The sequence below is a fragment of the Ceratotherium simum genome, chromosome 4 (genome assembly GCF_057802395.1).
Source record: "Ceratotherium simum simum isolate JZ-2026a chromosome 4, ASM5780239v1, whole genome shotgun sequence".
NCBI lineage: Eukaryota > Metazoa > Chordata > Mammalia > Perissodactyla > Rhinocerotidae > Ceratotherium > Ceratotherium simum.
The window spans coordinates 50,211,303-50,232,217 of NC_141903.1; the positions used below are offsets into that span (position 1 = coordinate 50,211,303).

The 20,915-nt window shown below is 40.3% G+C and overlaps 1 protein-coding gene across 5 annotated transcripts in view; it reads left to right on the forward strand.

Moving 5' to 3' along the window:
* LOC147917288 (uncharacterized) overlaps positions 1-20,915 on the forward strand; it is a 121,230-nt gene that overhangs the window by 26,697 nt on the left and 73,618 nt on the right. The window contains exon 3 of one of the 5 annotated variants that reach the window (XR_015551972.1): positions 5,047-5,205. The exons of the other annotated variants lie outside the window; for them this stretch is intronic. The gene's annotated coding sequence lies outside the window, so the exon portion shown is untranslated. Of the gene's footprint in view, positions 1-5,046; positions 5,206-20,915 lie in introns of those variants that run through there. 5 annotated transcript variants of the gene reach the window in all.

A 20,915-nucleotide genomic window follows, 5' to 3' on the forward strand; every position in this document is an offset into this window, starting at 1 on the left:
GAATGAGCATGAATTCTTAAGTGATTGTTGAGAAGCGTGAAGGCTGAGACACTCTGGCTTTAATCACTAGCCCACACTACATCTTTATCCAGGAGCATGGCAATTGGTCCCTATTTATGGAGTGCACCCTGCTCTGTGGGTAGAGCCAGAGCCTGTCCATTAGGACAGGACAGATGAGGACTAGAGACTGCAGTGTCTATTCTAGAAAAACTTATGGTTCAATTGTGAGGACAGGCCAGGCAAGCACAGCAATCTAATAAGAACAGTTACTTGGAAGCACAAAAATAAACTGACTGTATCATATATGTAGATACAAAATCCAGAAGTTTCTTTATGGCTAAAGGTACTTAGGAACTTGGTAAAAATACTGTATCTCCATATATCACTTTCGTGCAGTGCAAGAAATTTAGTTTCTTTTCATGCTGCTTGAAAAGTTGCTCAAATAATAAACTCAAGGTTTAAAATTCAAAGGATGCAGAATATACAATGGGGAGTGAGATATCAACCTTATATGGTGCTTCCAGGATACTCCTGAAAGATTTTTATTTGGAAGCATGTGTTTCAAGGTCACAAGGTGGAATATACTTTTAATAACTCTTCTGAGGTTCAATATCATTGAGACTGGGTGAAATTATTTTGCTTCTAAGAAATAAAGACTTGGAACATTAGATGGAAAAATCCTAAGAAAAATAGTAGCAGACCAAACCCAACAATGTAAAATAAGTTATACATCAAGATCAAGTTGAGTTTTTTCCCCTAGATTGCAAGGTTAATATAACATTAGAAAATTAATTACAGAAATTCATCGAGGTAACAGAGAAAAACCATGTGCTTATCTCAATAATGAAAAAGTGTTTGACAAAATTGAATATACATTCACAATAAAAACCTCTTAAAGAAGGAATAGAACTATACTTATTGAACACTGATAAAGCATATCTATAGCAAACATCACATATAATGATGAAATGTTGACAGCATTCCCTTTAAAGTTAGAAATAAAACCAGGTTCCCTGTTATTATCAATTCTATTTAACCTTTCTCCAATGAAGTTAAGAAAAGTAAATAAAAAGTATAAGGATTGGAAAGTAACAAAACTATCTATATTCCCAGATAAAACCATTATGTAGAAGAAAATAATCTACAGATAAAGAATTACAAGTTGCTGGATGCAAAAATCAATGTACAAAAATCAACTGCATTTCCATACCCCAGCACTGAATAGTTAAATATAATTTTTAAAAGATGCCATTAATATATCATCAAAAGTATAAAGATTCTAGAAATAAATTTAAGAAAAGATGTGTAAAACTTCTATGAAGAAAATTATAAAGGTTTTTTGAAATACATTAGAGAAAGTTTAAATCATATACCATGTTCATGGGTTGAAGAGTTCAACATCAAAGTGTCAGCTTTCCCCAAACTGATATTTAGATTCAATATGATTCCAATAAAAATCCCCAAAGTTTTTTCCTATGAAACTGACAGGCTGATTCTAATATTTATATGGAAAATCAAGGGGTCAAGGGGAAATTTAATTTAATAGATATTACCATTTACAACGAAACTATAATAATTGATTCAGTATGGTATTGATTTAAGGATAGACAAATTGATCAAAGGAACAGAATAGAGAGCCCAGGAAAAAAAAAACACAAAGTCACACTTAGTTTATGACAGTAGCCTTTGCATTTCAGGGACTTTTCAATAAATGATCCTGGAATAATTGGATATCCATATGGAAAAAAATGAAATTGGGTCTGTATTTCATGCCACACACACACATGAAAATCAATTCCAGGTGGATTAAAGACTTCAATGTGCAAGGTAAAATCATAAAACTCTTAGAAGACAACACAGGAGACTATCTTTTTAACCTAGGATGAGGAGCAAGTTTCTTAAATAAGACACAAAAACCCCACCAACTATATAGACAAATATTGATAAATTAAACTACATTAATACCAAGAACCTCAGTTCATCAAAATTTGTCATTAATACAGTGAAAGGACATGCTACAAATCAAGAGAAGATATTTGCAAAACGTATAACTAACAAGCGGAAATGGGAAATGGAGAACAGGCCCTTCACAGAAGAAGAAATCCAGATGGCCAATGAAAAGATGTGCAATCTCATTAGTAATCCAAGAAACGAAAGTAGAAATCACAATAAGGATCCATTTTGTTACCACTAAATTGGCCAAAAAAAAAAATCTGACATTAAATATCGGTGAAGGTTTGCACAATTTCTATATATATATATCTTGCTAGTGAGAGAGTAAATCTGTATGGAAAACAATTTGGCATTACCAGTAAATAAAGATGCACATACTCATGACCCAGTAATTCCACTCCCAGTGATAGACCCTAGGCCTAGAGAAATTCTAGAGTGACCAGGAGACCAGGAAAAATGTATAAAAACCTTCACAACAGCACTATTTGTAAAAGACAATATTGGAAATAACCCAAACGTCCACCAACAATAGAATGGATGAATATAGCAGTGAACATGAGTAATTTATATCAAGCTATATGCAGCAAAAGCATGCTACATGCAGCGCAATGAATGACTCAGAAACCTAAAGTTTCTTGAAAACAAGCCACAAAGCATGTGTATGATACGATTCTATGTATATAAAGTTCAAAAACTTTCCTGAAAAAGAAACAGTTACGTTCTTAACTTACAGTAAGTATTCGTTGTATTACTATTCTTTATACCTTACATAAATTTTAAATATTCTTTTGTATCAACTTAGCAGTCGATTAAGTTTTTAAAAAGAGAAATACTGACCTATAGCAATCCTTATATCGATTAAATCCAATTTGCAGTTTTTAAGAGAATGCTTTCCTATAGCAATCATTTCCTGACTAATATTGGAATAGAAGTAAAGAATAAATCCTCATTATCTCAATAAACATGACAGATAATCTTCAAAGAGGAACTTCAGGCAGAGGAGGAGAGAGAGAATAAAATAACCACCCGCCCACACGAAGCCAAAAGTCTCCGCTGGAAAACTAGCAAGCGAGACGCACATCCCCCCAGCCGCCAGGCCAGCGCCTTTAATTCTGTGATAAGGCTGTAAATTCTCGTCCCCGGCCTGGAGTTCAGTGTAAACACTCCAAGAGCCTTAGGGACCACAGAGTGAGAGAGAAATGGCTTGGCTCTGGCTGCTGCTTCTCTGGGGGGAATGCTCACTATCAACTGTTGAATCACAAAACCCAAACTCTCCGCATCTGTCAAGGGCGGTGCGTCCCTGCGGTGGGGAGAGTATCTGGTGCAGGGGGACGGTGGTGGGGGTGGGGGTGGGGGACGGCTCGACACCGACACGACGGTGGGGCCCAGACAGTCGGGCCAATGCTTTTGGGTCCTCGGATCCCGAGCAGGGCCGCAGCTGGGATCTGGCTGCAGCGGCTCCGTAGACCTACCCACCAGGCCCACCGCGGCCTCTCCTTCCTCTTGCAGACTACACTGCCTTGTGGGAGCTGGGACCGACCACGTGCGGCTTCCTGCTCGCACACCTAACTGGCCTCAGTGAATGAGAACACAGACAATATTCCAGAACTGCTCCAGAACTGCCAGTTGCGCGATGAAAAAGAAAGACATACTGGGCACAAAGTTGATGGATGCTTATTTCCGTGTTCCTGAGGGAGATTAAAGCACATCGTGCAAGTAATTTGGGCGCCTTTCTGTCCATTACCGAGAATGAAACACACCACCGCGTGCAGTAACGAAAACTATGTGAATTTGGGGGAGAGAGGCCTCCCGCCGCTCTGCCGGCAGAGCCAGCCAGAAACTTCTTCTCAGATAGCAGTTGGCAATAACATCTCAGCCTGTCAGCTACAGCACTTAAAGCTGATGGATATATATTATTTTTGTTTGGAAAAAAAAAATCCATTCTACCATTATTGACTCCTCCAGTATTAGCTCAACTGTTTTCTTTTATATTAAAATAAAAGATGATTTAGACAGATTTCTCATGGCTTCTCAGTAACTTATGCCGGTATATATTTTTTAAACCAACTTTATTGAGGTATAATTTATATACAATAAAATGCATTCATTTTAAGTGTACGTTTTTATGAGTTTAATTTGTGCAACTACTACAATTAAGATGTAGAACATTTCCAACACCCCCAACAGTTCCCCCAAAGGTTCCCCAGCTCCTTCCCAGTCTATCGTCCCCCTCCCCTGGGCCCCTGCTTCAGGTAATCTCTGATTTGCTTTCTGTCACTATGGATAAGTTTTGCCGTTTATAGAATTTCAAATGAAATGCAATCAGTCAATATATTTTTGATTCAAGGTTTCCCCCATTCTGATAAACTTCTAAGGCGTTTCTCCTGATTCTCATTGCTCAAAATGGCAAGACTTCATTTTGTTTTGTCCAATGTCATTCCCCCCCCTCCCCACTCCCGCTGGTTTTTCCAATTTTAGTAACTTTAGTACATGTCCCCAGATGGAGCAGTTCTGGTCTGGTTTTAAACTTAAAAACCAGAAAAGTTAGAGATTCTAAATTGAAGTGAAAATACGTATGACTCACATAGTGATACTTAAAAAACCACTCCATTATATCTGTTCCATATGAGCTAACTGGAGAAGTGGCCCAAACCCATGGCCATGGCTGACTACAAGTGTCGGCTTCTGCAGGAGTGTGACAAGATCCATTTACATATCCACAAATAGAACAAAAAAGAAAATGCTGACAGATCAGCCAATTATGAAATTGTGAAAAATTAAAAGCTGCCAATTGGAATTACCTATGAAAATGTCCTCTCTGTCCAGTCACTGGTGGGGGCCACAGAAGAAGGTGGTTTCTCTCTCCACCTTTCTAAAATGCCTTCTGAGAGGCAGGGGAGTTTTGGGTAATTTGCTTGTATTCCACTGATCGCCAACTGTGCCCAGTCCAGGTAGGGCAGAAGTCTTTCCATAGTGGGCAACGCTGAGGTTCCTCTCTTCCCAGTAATGTTTTCTAGGCATAAAGCTTCTTGGGAACTCAAAAACGGACTTCTCTCTCAGCACATTGTTAACCTTTTTTCCTATATCTTCCAGGCCATTAGCTTTGGAGACTTTGAGAGGCTGCAGGTCACACGATCACAGAACTTCATCCACCGTGGTAGAAAAGGAGAATACAGGCTGTTTTCCTGCCTTCTATTTTTGTTACCCACCATATCTATTTTAATGGCAATTAAACTCTGATGCCCTCGCTTATCTCTGTTGGCTAATGTATTTAATTCCACCACTCCCAAAGGGAATAATCCCAAATCTCAAGCCTGCGCTGTATTAAAGACCCATGACTGCTTAATCAGAGCAAACAGAGGATTTGCTTTATATAAACAGCAAAAGCTCACGTCTTTTATGTCCAGAGAGCAGGACTAAAGGAAGAAAATGATGGTAAATCATTTCAAGAAACAGCATAACGTAAATGTTGTATGTTTATTTAAAACTTCATACAATCATTTGTCTAGAGCTACGGCCCAGCTTCAGAAAGTGACTTGCCATAATGAGGTTCGAAGGCGAGCAGCGTTCAAGAGCCAAAAGACGTATTACCTCCTCCCCGAACTGGCTTATGGGGAAAAGGATAAGCTCTTAAGTAGAACCAAAGCATCCAAGAGTAACACACAGCTTTGAGATATATGTATATATTTAACAGTTCTTTGTTAAGGTATCAGGTTACACAAAAATCTAAGATGGTTTTAAAGAGAGTAAAAGAATGTGACTTCTTTTTGTCTGAGTTGAAGTGAAAAACCCAAGTTGATATCATCCTTAAGTTTGCTCCCAACAAAAAAGAAATAAGAAGAATGAGAGTATGAGTTGGGGGGTCGGGTAGGGATTACGTTGTGGGGGAGGGGGAGGGTGGGAGGGGAGGCGGCACTCTTCCACTCTGCTGTTAGGTATTTATGAAGTAAGAGGATGTATTCAGGTATTTAGAGCTGGGGCAGGCTCTGGCTTCAGGCTGCCTGGGTTTGAATTCTGATTCTGCCATTTCTCAGCTGAATAGCTTGGGCAAGACTTCTCTTTCCCTCAGTCTCCTCATCTGTAAAATGGGATGATGATAAAGGCACCAGCCTCAGAGAGTTGTTGCAAAGATTAAACGTAGGGGCTGGCAGCGTGGCTTAGCGGTTAAGTGCGCGCGCTCCGCTGCTGGCGGCCCGGGTTCGGATCCTGGGCGGGCACCGACGCGCCGCTTCTCCAGCCATGCTGAGGCCGCGTCCCACATGCAGCAACTAGAAGGACGTGCAGCTATGACATACAGCTATCTACTGGGGCTTTGGGGATAAAAAAAAAAAAAAGATTAAACGTATATGGAGTACTTAAATAGTGCCTGGTGCCTAATGAATAAGAGTTGGCTTTTTGGAGGGAGAGATCTTCCACATGTCTCCGAACACAGCATGAAGAAAACCTTGGTTATGGTTTCACTAGAAGGAGGTGGTGTGTAGAGACTGACAAGAAGAGAGTTACCCTGTTCTGTGACCCTGAAGACCAGGTTCCCTGGAGAGAGGGAGCAAAATCATTCTCAAATTATTTCTAATGTGAAGGGTAAATACAATTCTGTTCCTACATTGCCTCAAAGCCACGACATATGAAGCCAGAGTAAACCCCTATTTCGTAAGTTGGCACTGTCTTTTAAGGTTGCATCCTTTTCTCTTTTATTTAGAACAACATGGAACCAGCTAGGCCATTGTGAGCTTTAATGCTGTGGGCTGTCATGATGGTGGCACACATTCCATCACACGTAAAGCCTGATTTCTTTAACAGACAGAACACTGCCAACACTGATGAGCTCCAAGTCTGACCTGCAGCAGTATCTTAAAAGCTGCATTAATCTGCTCACAATATCGTGCTGATGGTTGAGGTGGTGGATTTTCTTGTTTTCTTCGTTGATTTATTTGATTGTGAGGGGTTGGGGGGGAACCCTGATCAACTTTCAACCCTATAATAATCCAATAGAGAAGGTGGTGGGTGGTGGGGAGCTAGTTTTATTATGTAGATGCTGATGTAGAGTCGTGTTTTCTGTGCTCACACATTTCAAAGCGATACAAAGAAATTCTAAGGAATTGTCCATAGAAAGAGAACATAGTTTATCAGTAGTTATGAGAACTGATTCTTGGGAAGGAAATAGATCTGAAGAATATATCATGCAACCTCAAAAAAATATTAAAATTCTGCAGTTTGTAAGAATATTAATAAAAATTTCAATGTAACCCAAAGGGAAAGTGCTGTTTCTTAGTCTCACTGCCATCAAATGTGGCTCTTCTAGATCGGAAGGGTGAGGCTGTTATAATACTATGCTATGGTACTTGTAGTTAATGGACACTTTCTCTTAATTTTCCCAGGTAAAGTCATAATGTATATGTGTATGATGGTGCCTTTCTTGTCCAGATAAATAAGGACTCATTTAAAAAAAATCAATTATGTTATTCAGTTGAGATCAGTGTGTTATTAACGATAAATATACTCATTTAATCCAGCATTTTCAGATTTTGTTTTTCAGACACCGAAGCAGTAAGATAATGTGCCTGGTGTCTTGGTTTTTCCATTTCCCTTTAGTTTACTTGAATTTATAGGTGAAGTTTTCTTATAAAAACCCAATCAATATTTATATTTGTATTGAAAGCATTGATGAGGCAAAGTTGTGAAGCCTCTACCCTTCTGAGGCTTATAATCCAGATGCAGAGATAAGATATAAATATATAAACATTTTACAAAAGATAATATAAATAACTTTTCAACTAAATTTTTGAAGAGGTTTCACTGTCTGTAGATGATTAATTCTTCATAAAATTCACTGTGGGAATGATATTTGCTGGAGAAATTCAGAGGAGAAATTCACTTCCTAGGGAAAGGGTTGGTGGGAGAGAGAAGGCAGAACTTTGCTTGAAGGATGGGAGGCAGGAGGAGGGAAGATGAGAGCCTGAGGTATGCTTCAAGAACTGTATATTCATCCACCCAATAAATATTTATTGAGCTTCTACTACATGCCAGGTGCTGTGCTCATTTACGAGGTGTTGGGGTACAGGCTGAATGAACAGATCCAGTCCTTGCCCTCTTAGGCCTATCAAAAACAAGACAACAGGCCCAAAATGGAGTCACTTATGCTGAGCCCCATGTCACCAAACCAAGACTTAATTAAAGTTTCGGGTCTCCCAGAAATGGAATCTTAAACCAGTCAATTAGGAATTGCCTGATCAGCACGAGTTAGGTAATCTGTCTGATAGACCCCTACCATCCCCTAAAGGAAAGTAACCGTGCAATAACCAACTCACTGTTCTGCCTAGTATAACTTCCTTGTGCCTGCTCCATCTGCCTATAAAAGTCTTCATTTTGTACAGTTCCTTGGATCTCCTTTCTGTCTGCTAGATTGGATGATGCCTGATTCGAATCAATTTTTGCTCAAACTCTTACAATTTTTAATATACCTCAGTTTATCTTTTAATAAGAAAAAATTTTAAATAGAATTAAGTATTTTTATTTTTGTTACCAGACACATTTAAACTCCTCCTTGAGATGTGCCAAGTAGGGGGACACCTGCTGATTCATTTTCTCTCTTCTCCCTCCTTTCTGATCCCTGTTCTCCCTCAGGAATGCAGGTCCTCATGTGTTCTCTACCTTCCTCCCTATTAAAACATTGTTTTCATGAACAACTGGATACATTCACATTAAAGATTGAGAAGACTAAAGGGCTGTCTTCCTCAGGAGATATATTTTAACAGGACACAGAGTCATAGCTAATGGTATAATTCCAGGTACCTGCAAGATTGCCCAGGAGGCAATTTGATGTGAGGAGGTGTGCAGAGAGCCTTCCTCTCCCCTCACCCCTGCAATCACATCCCCAGGCAAATATACCTACAAGTACTGGTTTATCAAAGATCTAACATTTCTTTAAAATTGCTTGAGCTTTTTCAGTGTGTCAACTTGTCCAGCCCAAAGTATTTCTCAAGAGTCATTTAAATGAATACAAAAATAAGAATGAAAATCTTTGAGCAGCTTTCCTCTGTGCATATACCTTGCAAATCTTGCCATTGATTTCTCTTCTTACTCTTTGCTTCTTTGAGCATTTTAATATATTATCCTTTTATTTTATTTTGGGGCAATTTTCAAATTAAAAAATGTCAGTAAAAGATAATTTTAAATATTTTTCCAAAAGTAAGGGCAATGTTAGACTTATCTTTGCTAGAGATTCTGAGGAGGAGGGCTGGGAAGGTAAAATCTGAATGTGCAGTAGAGTATGATGGAGAATGTAGGGCCTGTGGTTAAATCACCCTCAATTGTATTTAAGGTCTTCCACTTAATAAACTGTATGGCTTTGGACAAGTTCTCTAACCTCCCTCAGCGGCAGCTTTCTTATTTGTAAAACGTAGATAATTATAGCGTCTGTCTTATTAGATTGGTTAAGAATTTGCTGAACGAATGCATATAAAATGCCTAGCAGAGATGAAGGACTTTCTAATTGTGAGCTGGTAGTCATTCTTTTATCTAGCAAGTGTTTATTGCCTACTATGTGCCAGGCATTGTTTTAGGTGTTGGGATATAGCAGTGAAAAGAAGTCTCTGCTCTCAGGAATACTGTGTTCTAGTTGGAGTTCAGAAGCAGTAAGTACATAAAGATGTAACATGTCCAGGGATGAGAAGTGCTAGGAAAAAACCAAAGCTAGGGAAGGAGAGAGATACGCTGGTTGGGAAGAGGAGTTATTCCAAGTAGGAGGTGATGGGAAGTTTTTTTTTTTTTTTTTTTTTAAAGATTTTATTTATTCAGTTTTTTCCCCCCAAAGCCCCAGTAGACAGTTGTACGTCATAGGTTCACATCCTTCTAGTTGCTGTACGCGGGACTCGGCCTCACGCTGGACGGAGAAGTGGTGCCTCGGGGCGCTCCCGGGATCCGAACCCGGGCCGCCAGCATCAGAGCGCGCACACTTAACCGCCAAGCCACGGAGCCGGCCCTGATGGGAAGTTTTTTTGATATGTAATCAGAGACCTGCCTGAGGGGAGGTGGTGAGCCTTGTGGGAATCTGGAAGAAAACTGAAACAGAGAGGCTGAGGTCAGTCATATTGACACCGAACCAAGTGGGCTTGCCTCCTGGTGAGTTAAATAAGACTTTACACCAGTGCAAGTTGTCTCACAAAGTAAAGTGTATTTGCAGCAAATAGGAGGCCATGAGGAATCATTTCTAATGGCATCCCCGAACAAAGGAAAGCAGGAACTTTTATTTGGTTGGGGAATGAATATTCAAAAGGGAGAGGCGAGTATTCGCTTACACAGGCTCAGTTGGAGAACATGCTTCCACATAATGAGGCCTAAGCTCCTCCTGGAGAGATCTTTGCATTAAAGAAAAGGCAAAGGTCATGGGCATAGTTCTTGTGGTGAGGCTTGGTCAGTTTCAGGGTGGCTGGTGGTTACATCTCCCTTGAGTGCCTCGCTTTGTCAGTTTCTTGATGGCTGAGGGTTACATCTCCTTAACATACAAAAGGAAAAGAAACAACTTGGAAAAACAGTTAATTGCTTCCAAACCCGTCTTTGAGTTTCTTGAGGCACCTTGTCGGTGACAATATCACAGGATGTGAGTGTAGGAGCCCCAGAACTTGTTTTCTCTTTGCTGGGTTCACTTTTGAGTTGTTGTGTGTCTTTTGCATGGCTTTTCTCTTCACTGCTCATTAATTTCCTCAGTTATAAAATGCACACACTTTTCATGTGTTTCCTTGGAACTGTTGGGAGGGCTGAAGAGGTAGAATCCGGGTTGAGTTTGCAGGAATGAGCCCCAAAGTCACACAGGAGAGCAGTGGCGTGTTGCTAGAGGAGGAAGCTGCCATGGGAGCCGAGAGGGTTCTGCCACAGTTGCTGGCTCCAGAACCAATCCACATCTGTAGAACTCTGCACCAGCAAAATGATTATTCTGCTTCAGTTGCCTTGCTAACCTGACACCCACCTCTCAATGACAGTAATCTTCCCTAGTTCCTGAACCAGGAAACCCCTGGGTTATTTTGAATCCCAATCACCCTGGATAAAAGCAGGTGTTCTGAGTTCCAAAGTGCCCCAGAACAGACTTGGACGTGTTCTTCAAACACGGGCAGACTATTGCTGGAAAGGATTAATTGATTGATAAAGGTCAATCATGTCAAAACATAAAATGGTAAAAACTATGATATCTAATTTGTTTGTAGTCCAAATTTGATACCAGTAATGGCTTCCAAGAAAACTCATTATCTGTTTAATCATAAATATGTCAAAACGAATGTCAGCATCTAGTATTATGCCAAAGATAAGCAAGAGGATGGTGTTTCTCTTAGCCAGAGCATTATTCACTCTACCCAACATTTATTGCATTTCTCCTACGCACTGTAGCTCCTGTAGTAAAACCCGGGGCCTCAGAGGGGATTTGAAGAGGAAGGATCTTACAATCACACAGTGTGGTCAGCGGAAAGCACTCACTGCTTTGGAACACCGGGGGGTGGGGGTGGGGCAGGGATTCTTGAGAATCAGGAAAGAGGTACGAAATTATTTTATACACAGTGGTCCTGCCTGCAAGTAACTATTGCCTTATCAGTACCCTGCAATTTGTCCAGATTAATAGTCCCTCTTCTTGGGAAGAGGTGAAGCAGGAAATGGGCAGAGAAGAAAAGAGCAAAAGGTGTCCCAGAATAGAGGAAGAGGGCTGAGAACTCTGCCCTGCTACAAGCACGGTGTGGCAAGCCCTGGTTGAAAGAGACACTGCATATAGCACAGCCTTCCTGGAGGTATTAAGTCCCTCAAAAGTAGCAACCAAATGCAAGACGATAGATGAGTCATTGTCACGTTGTGAGCTAGGGGTACAAGTGTTCCATAATTTCCCACGTGCTGCTTTATCTTTGTAATGCCCTTCCCTCACTCTCTGCTCAGAATGTTTCCTTTTCCTGAAGCCCTGCCTCTCTTCCCTAAGTGAGCCACCTGCCTTCCCATTTGGTCCTCTTAGGACTAGGTCACGACTCACGTTCTGACCATTCATGTAATTATTAGTCCACATACCTGTCCTCCCAACTGGATTGGGGAGCCCCAGAGGGGAGGGCCTGTTGTGGAGTAAGCAATCTTTGGGTTCTGGTGATGGCATTACAGTTTTCAACCTTCACTCCAGCCTCTGAGGTGGGTTTTACAGCCAACGGGTGATGGTGTTGAGATTCACACCGCTGTCCTTCTGGCTCCACAGCGGGAGCCTTTAACCACCACACCACGCATGTAAGGTCATAACATTTTGGTATATCCAGTGTAAATCCCTTTACCCAAAAGAATGAATGAGGAATTTGATCAGTTAGTAGGGAGAAGGATTGCAGGAAGTTTCCCAGGTCCCATCACCTCCGTGTTCCCATACTTGGGCTGGGTATAGGATGGGCTCGGCTGTTAGAATGAAGGGCCAAACAAGGTGGAGGTCAGTTCCTCCAGGATAATCCTAGGCTTTGGTACCTAAAATCACAGAGATTTCGGAAGCCTAGAAGCAGAAATCATTTTCTTTGGCTACATACCCTTGTCGCGTTGATGGTTGTTTGAGACCATGATCAATTAAATCTATAACTATTTTGAAATTGACCTGTGTTTTGTTTTTTCCTGCTCTACATGATTTGTACTTACTGACAATCCTTTTTATAGAATTACTTCCATCGTTAGGCTTCCCCACAGCATGGAAGCTTGAGGGTTAACAAAAGCACTCAGTTACTGTTTTCAATTTGTAAACAGAGTTTTTCCAGACCATTTTATCAGGCTTCATAGCTGGGACTTTGAGTTTTCTTGAATGGTTTTTACATTTTGTTTGAAAATGTCTTTCCACACACAGTGAAATGGAAAAAAAAAATCCACACAAATAAGAAGTCCTGCTGGCAGGTGTTTTAACAGCTCCAGAATTATAAAGCCAAGAACTCATTCTCGTATCTTTAAAAATGACCAGGCCCTGTGGGCCCCTGTTATTGTTTTCTCAGTTCTATTAATAGACTTCCTTAGCTGGTGCCCTGCAATGTATAGTACATGGCATGTTTTATGGAAACACTAACACAGACTCTATTTTGGAAGTTTCTTTTTCTTTCTTCCAGACTTGACATTACACGTTTGATCAGAAGTAATCATAATTTATACATTTTTTTTTTTTTGTACAAGCTACTTGTTTTAGTTTCTGAAAGTAGGGAATGTCAGCACAGAGAAAGGTCTACTTGTGAGTTAAAATCCTTTGAAACACAGAACACGTTTGATACTTGAAAACTGTTCCAAAAGTCTGTTTGGTTTTCCTCTTCAAAGTGGTCAAATGCAAGCTGAAAGGCGTTTCAAATGAAACCCCACTGCTGTCTGTCATCTCCCGGGCTTGATAAACACAGACGAGAACTGAAAACTACCGGCTCAGCTCTGGAGCGTCACTGACAACCACTCAGTCCATCCCAATTTCCAAGGAATTAATTAATTAAATTTATTTTTTGAAAAAGTAACTTATACACATAGCTAAAAATTCAAATAGCATAAAAGGGTCTACAATAAAAAGCAAATCTATCTTTTACACTAGTCCCTTGGTCCTCCAATTTCCTAGTTTCTTATGTATTCTTACAGTAATATTCCATGTGTATGATAAACATTGTGTTACACATATGGTAGCCAACTCTATATGCAGTTTTAACTCTTGCTTTCTTTACCGCACAATGTATTTTGGAGATGGTATCTTATTAGCATATACAGTTCTACAGAAATGTTTTTAAATGCTGCTTAGTATTCCATAATGTTTTTAACAAGTCCCCTTTTGGTGGGCATGGAGGTCATTTGCAGTCTCCCGCTATTGTAAACAGCACTTCAGTGAAGCCCGATTCCCACGGAGGGGCAGACCTCTGAGGGCAGGCGGGTAAAGCGCTGACACAGCAGAGAAGCATCGCTGTTTCCAGTGGCTCTCTGGAAGAGGACGCCCTGGAAAGGTGGAGGACCGTGGGCACACTTTTGTTTGGAGGCTTCAGATTTATAGCTATGCAGCTGCCACACCAGTGAGGTTTTAAAATAAATTAGAAAAACAAAATAATTTGACTCTTTGTGACCTCAAAAGTATACAGTTGTTGGAGTTGTTCTTGGAGTCAGGAAGTTCCATTCCAGGACAGATTTTTAGTGAAAATGATGACCTTTGGGTACTCTTCGTTTATTTCTCTCATTTTATTTTCCTTTTTTATGTGATGTTTAATATGCAAAATCACTATCTCTACCAGTTACCCAAGACAATTTTTGTGTTCTCCATGTAAAATTATTATGTTTTATATATTTCAAATAGAAAATAAATTATTTCAGCATTTTTAAATTAAAAATTATACCCTCAGTGAAATGATCTTGCCTAAATATTGAACAGGAATCTAATCAAGTCTCTAAATCTAATTACCAAATTATATAAAACATCAGGGAGAAAGGATTGAGTTAAACTACACTATGAAGAAGGAATCAGCCAAATCAGAATATGGGGGGTTCTACAGGACGAATAATCCAGCTTTTTCCTTAAGTTTATACCACAGGAAAGGGTAGAGACTGAGGTTTGTTCTAGAATAAAAGATGCTTACAGGAAGTAACAACCAAATACAAGAATTGGATTTGGATTCAAACCATCTGTAAACCAACAAATTAATACCTTCTTTGAGACAACTGGGAAAATTTGAATAGGGTCTGCATGATAGATAATAAGAAGTTATTGTTAGTTTCATTAGGTGAAGTAATGGCTTGGTGAATATGTTTAAAAAAAATGTCCTTAAACAGAGATGCATACTGAAATATTTATCCGTGAAATGATGATGTCTGAGATTTGTTTTAGAATACTCCCGAAAAAAACATTAGAGGAGATCAATGAAACACTGTTAGCAAACTATTGATAATTGTGAAAGCTGGATGATGGGTACGTGGGATTCATTATAGTCTTCTTTTCATTTTGGGGTACTGTAGTAGTTTACTAAGGCTGCCATAACAAAGTACCACAAGTGGCTTGAACAACTCAGTGGCTTAAACAGCAGAAATTTAACTTTTTACAGTTCTGGAGGTGTAAGTCCAAGACAAAGGTGTCAGCAGGGTTGGTTTCATTTTGACGCCCCTCTCGCAGCTTGTAGATGACCGTCTTTTCCCTTTATCTTCACATTTTCTTTCCTCTGGTGTGTCTTCTCCTCTCTTATAAGCACACCAGTCATATTGGAATAGAGCCCAGCCCAATGACCTGATTTAACCTTAATCATCTCCTTAAAGGCCCTATCTCCAAAAACAGTCACATTCTGAGGTGTTGAGGGTTAGGACTTCAACATATGAATTTAGTGGGGGACACAATTCAGCCCATAGTAGGTGCCTATGAACAGTTCCATAATAAACAAGTTTTATAAGTAAAAGAAATGTTAGCTGGTACAAGATAAGAGTTTATCACAGCAGCTTTTCTGCTAATGCACAAAACAATGCCAGGTGAGCTGAGTGCCTGCTCCCCACTCCTCTCCAACAGACTCGCACAGCCTCTGAACACAACCCAAGTCGGCGGAGCTGTTTCAGTTACTTGATAAACACAACAGACCTCAAACTCTAAGAACCCACTTTTGGAGGATTATGTGTTTTATGATGTGCAAAGATCACTCCAAGTTTAGGAAGCATTTACACTCTGAGAGGAGAGGAGCCAAGTTGTTTCCATAAAGCCTGGGATACGGGGCCGACTGGTGTATTATAGAGGTTGGTTGTATCTGTTTAGCTCCCGGTTTTCTTAAATAAACCTTAATAGACTCCTTTAACCCTCCTATTCTTTTTTTTTCCCTCCTGCACTTTTTGCCCCTCCTCCTCTTAAAAAGTAAACCCAAGGACCGTTTGTATAGATTTTATGCTACAAATGAATGTCAGACCTCCAGGCATCAGTCTTTTAGAAACAGACAGTTTTCTTGGTATTCTCACAAATTGCTCGTGGGTTATCTTTTTGGAAAACTATTTTGACAATGTATTATCAAGAGCCATGATCTAGTACTCCCACTTCAAAAATATATTCTTGCCTCCAAAATGAAAAAAATTATATGTACAAAATTATTCATCATATTAGTATTTATATTATCTAAAAATTGGAAGCAACAGATACATGGTTAGTGGTAAAATAGTTAAATTATGACACATCTAAGTGCTAGAAAAATTCTACAACCATTTAGTGAGAATATCATAAAGGAAAACCTTGAAATATCTCTTTACATGAATATTTTAAATTCTAGTAGGGGGGAAAAACATAAAATCAGAATACAGACAAATCTAGACAAAACTTTTGTGACATGTACACAAAAAGCTAATTTATTTAACACAGCAAGCTCTTACAAATCAACAACAACAGCAGAACCCCAATAATTCAATAAAGGAAGGTACAATGAACAAAAGCAATCCCCAGAAAATGAAATATAAATAGCTAACCATATGAAACAATGTGAAGCGCACTGAAAATTGAAGAAATGCCTATTACAATCACAATGAGATACTAGGTCTCACTCATCTGATGCCAAAGACTGAGCAGAGGGTTTGGAGAAAGAGGAACTGTTGGTAAAAGTGTAAATGAACATAATCTTTGTGGAGCACAATTTGATAATCTCTCTTAAATTTTAAAACGCACATTCTCTTTCACTCAAGGGTTCCTTTGCCAGTGATTGTAAAGAGTTACCTTTCCAGGTGCATAAGGACATGCATACATGGATTATTACTGCAGCCTTTTTATGTGAATAACTATCATTGGGGTCTAGTTGGATAAATTATGGCACGTCTATACAAGGAATACTATGCAGCCATAAATGAAAATGAGATAGCTCTGCTGGCATGAGATAATGTCTGTGATGTAGTGAGTAAGGAGAAAAGGTTTCAGAAGATTTTCTTTTGTGTAGCAAAAAAATATATATGTATATGTGTTCATTTGTGCCTACAAATGCTCAGAAGGTGTGTGGAAAGATGCACGCTGGGCTACAGGCGGTGGCTCTCTGATGTGGCGGAGGGAGAGTCAGGTGGAGGTCATCTTTTGCTTTCTATAGTTTTGTACCCTGATAACGTCAGATAAGCATGTACTTACTTTTATAATACAAAAACTCCAAGTGGCACTTATGAAAATTTTAGAGGATCATGGGAAAGGTTCAGAATGCTGAGTGATAAACAAGAGACCAAATTGAATTTGCAAAATAGTAAAAATTCATGTGACAAGTAAAAGGAACAGAATGTCCTCGGATTATAACAGTTTGTGATCTGGTGATGGCATTATTGGGGGCAATTCTTTTTTCTTACCTAAATTTTCTACAAACTGCTTGAGTGGCTTTTTCCACTTTAAAACGATTGAAACAAAATAAAATAAGCATACAAATTTTTTCAATTAACTTAACTAAAAAACAAAAACCCACACATGCACCAGCAGTGGGTCAGTGAAGAGCAGACCAGAGATGAAGCCTGGAGTTAACCCAATCAAGAGGAAATCAAGAGGAAACGGTTCTCAGAGGCTTGGACTCTGGCCATTCCATCTCACTGAAAGGTCTCAACTAAATACTCAGAGAACCAGCTTTTTATCTTGACAATTTTGAAAATGCTGTAATTTCTCCTTACCTCAAATCCGTGTTGTCCTCAGTGACTGCTCAGGTTAGCCCCGTAAACCATGGGCCATCTTTCTCTCCTACAGTCTCATTCCTCTAATTCTCTCTGGCCCTTAATTCAGCCCCCCTACTTTTCCCCACACCTCCTCAAATTTTTGCATGTGCCATCTAGAACTGTCCCACTCTGGCCTCCAGCTCTCCTACATCCTCAAAGTCTTCTCTCATTAGCCCCATCCACTTCCCTGCTGTATTCAAACCTGTCCTGCCAGACTTCCCCATCAGCGCTTTCAAGGGGAGGTTATTTATTCCTTTGGATCCTACCCATCAGGCCTATCTCTGCCTCTCATGACACTGCCAATTCCCAACCACTATGACTTCCAGCCTGGACCTCTCTTCTGAGCTCCAGATCCATGTACTCCACAGTCCCCTTAACAGATCTTCTACTGGGATGTCGCATAGACACCTAAAACACAAAATATCCCAAATCTGATCCTTCATCTTTCTACAAGCCCACTTCTCTTCTTCTAGTGCTTTCCATCCTGGTACAACGATCTGTTTATGCCAAAAACCTGGGGCCCCCTCAATGCTTTCTTCTCCCTCACTCCTGTATCCAAAACACTACCAAATTTTATGGACTCATCGTCTAAATACCCCTCGTGTCCAGCCACCTTGTTCATCTTTACTCCACAATCCCAGTCTAAGCCACTCTCATCTCTCAAATAGACTATCACAAACACCTCTACCTGGTCTCCCCATGTCTTCTCATGCCTCTTTCCCAGCTGGTCTCCACAAAGCATCCTACTTGTGTAACATGGAGATACAATCACATCCTCCTTGAGACCCCTCAAATGCATGCCTTTGCTCATAGGATGCAGCCTAAACTCCCTGGTCAGCTCTATAAGGCTTTTTATAATCTGTCTACACTCTAGCCTCAAGTATTTAATGAGGCAACCAAGACATATATGGTACCTGCTCAAGGCGAATAAACAAGAAAACAAAATAACCAGGATCGTGACAAGTGCTATGACAGAAATGAACAGGTTCTGAGATAGAAACTAAAGGGGTGGGAAGAGCTGACCTCTCTGACTTGGGGTGATCAAGAAAGGCCTCCGGGAAGAGGTAATAGTTAAACTGATTCCAGAAGTATGAGAAGGTATTGGGCATTGTGAGAGCAGAAGGAAGAGTGTTTAGCACCTGCAAAGTCTCGAGGCTAAAATAAGTGACGTGGTAGAGAAAGAGAAGGGCATTGTGGCTCGAGAAGAGTGAGTCACAGGTAGAGTGGCAGGAGATGAGGTTGGGGATTTAGGTAGTGCCTCATAACCATGATCAGGGAAGGAGGACTTTATTCTAAGGGCAATAGGAAACCACATTCCCTTCACTGATTGCACTCCAGTCCCATTGGGGCTCTTTCATCTCTTTGAATGGTTCTACATCCTTCCTGGTGCAAGGGCATCCAAACCTGATGTTCTCTCTGCCTGCAAAGCTCATTTCTTCTTTTGTCATCTGGCTGATGCCAATACATCCTTCAGGTCCCAGCTGAAATGCCATTTCATCCCAGCGGCCATGCCTGGCCTCTCAGCCGAGGCAGGATCTATCACATTCTCTCATATCTCCCTGCATTTTTCATGGATGGCACTTATCACAACAGAAATGAATTGATGACATGTCTGTAAATCACTCTATCCCAAGGACTGGGCACAAGCTAGGTACTTTAAAAATATTTTTAAATAAACGAATAAATACACAAATCAATGAAAACTGATGCAAGCTTAGTGTTTGACCGAGGGCCACAACGACCATAGAAACTTTAAAGTTGGAAGAGATTTGGAAACTGTTTAAGTAAAGCCAGTTGGTTTATTGATGAAGGATGGGTCCAGAGAGGAGACGCCACATGTCCACAGTCACTGAGCTCACAGCATGACCCGCTTCTGGACCCAGAGACAGGCCCTCACATTTTTCTCGTTGAACTCTATGGCACTTGCATAAGGTCCTGGGGGAAGTGAATTCCTTGAGACAAACTTTTTTCGGCTGCTAATAACTGACTAGGAAAGGAAAAATAATGTAGACAGCATTAGTATTTCACTGATGGATTTAGTTACATAGATTAAAGTGTCAGCTTGGTAAGGTTCCAGCATGTCTCTGGTCTGACACTAGTTTTCTAATAAAGGTAAAGACGTCCAGAGCTGGCTTCTTGACGACTTGGGTAGCAGTGTCCCATGGGTCTCTCTCGGAAAACCTCGGTTCAGTTTGTCACGGTGGGTCTGGTTGGCTCCAGGGAGGCCCACAGCTAGAAAGAATAACAGGAGTGTGTAGTTCAGGCCCGAGACCTGTTGGCACCAAAGTGTGGGAAAAGTTCTCATAAGGCCTGCCCACAGTCAGCCTGGTCCAGACCGAGGTTATTAATCTTTCATGTCCCAAAACACTCAAGTCACAGAGTTTTGAAAAGTAAAAATACAGTGGGATGGCCGGGAGGCAGTGTGGCAGAATAGAAAGAACAACAGAAGGTGACCTGGGAGCCTGACCGCCTGAAGTTCCTTGGCTGAAATTGAGAGGGCTGTCCCAGGTGATGTCCAAGTCATCCACCAGCTTTATGACCAGGTTCGAGGATTTGAATCCTGTTCAAAGCTGACAGATCTGAACACATGTTCAGGCAGTGGGGGTTGTCCCTATGATCATGGAGTCAGACTGCCAGGATTCCAGTCTTGGCTTTACCATATATTAGCTGTATACTCTGAATGTCTTTGTGCCTCAATTTCCTCATCTGTGAAATGGGCTTCACAGAGTTGTTTTAAAGATTACAAGGGATACTCTATGAAAGCGGCTAACACATACTAAGCTTGATAAAAACTAGTCATTACTATTATTATCTTCTGTTGTAGGAAAAGCATGCCCAGAAAAGACATGGGCCACAGAGAGCCAAAGGCTCATGATCACTTATACAGAGTAGAAGAAAGATAATTCCTCAGCTGGATTCAAATAGCATCAAAGAAAATGGTGCTCAGGACATAAATATATAAAGCAGGTTCCCAAACTGTTTACACATCTCAATCTCATTTTTGCAAAATTCTGTACATACTCATAGTACGTGTACAGATAAGGGACGGGAAGGAGGCACACGAAAGAATATTAGCAGTGATTATCTCTGGGAGGAGCTGGTGGAACTACCCATGGTTTATATTTTCTATTTTATTTCTTATTTGCTATTTGTGTTTTCTAAATTCATTCATCAAACATATATTACTTTTTGAAAGCATTTTTTTTTAACGTTCAGGGCAGAGGAATGGGAGAAAAATAAATCAAATTTTTGTCAATGGCTTTATTATATTTATAGATTATTCACCACCTGGGACCTTTAGTCATTCTCATTTTGTACCTTTCCATTTG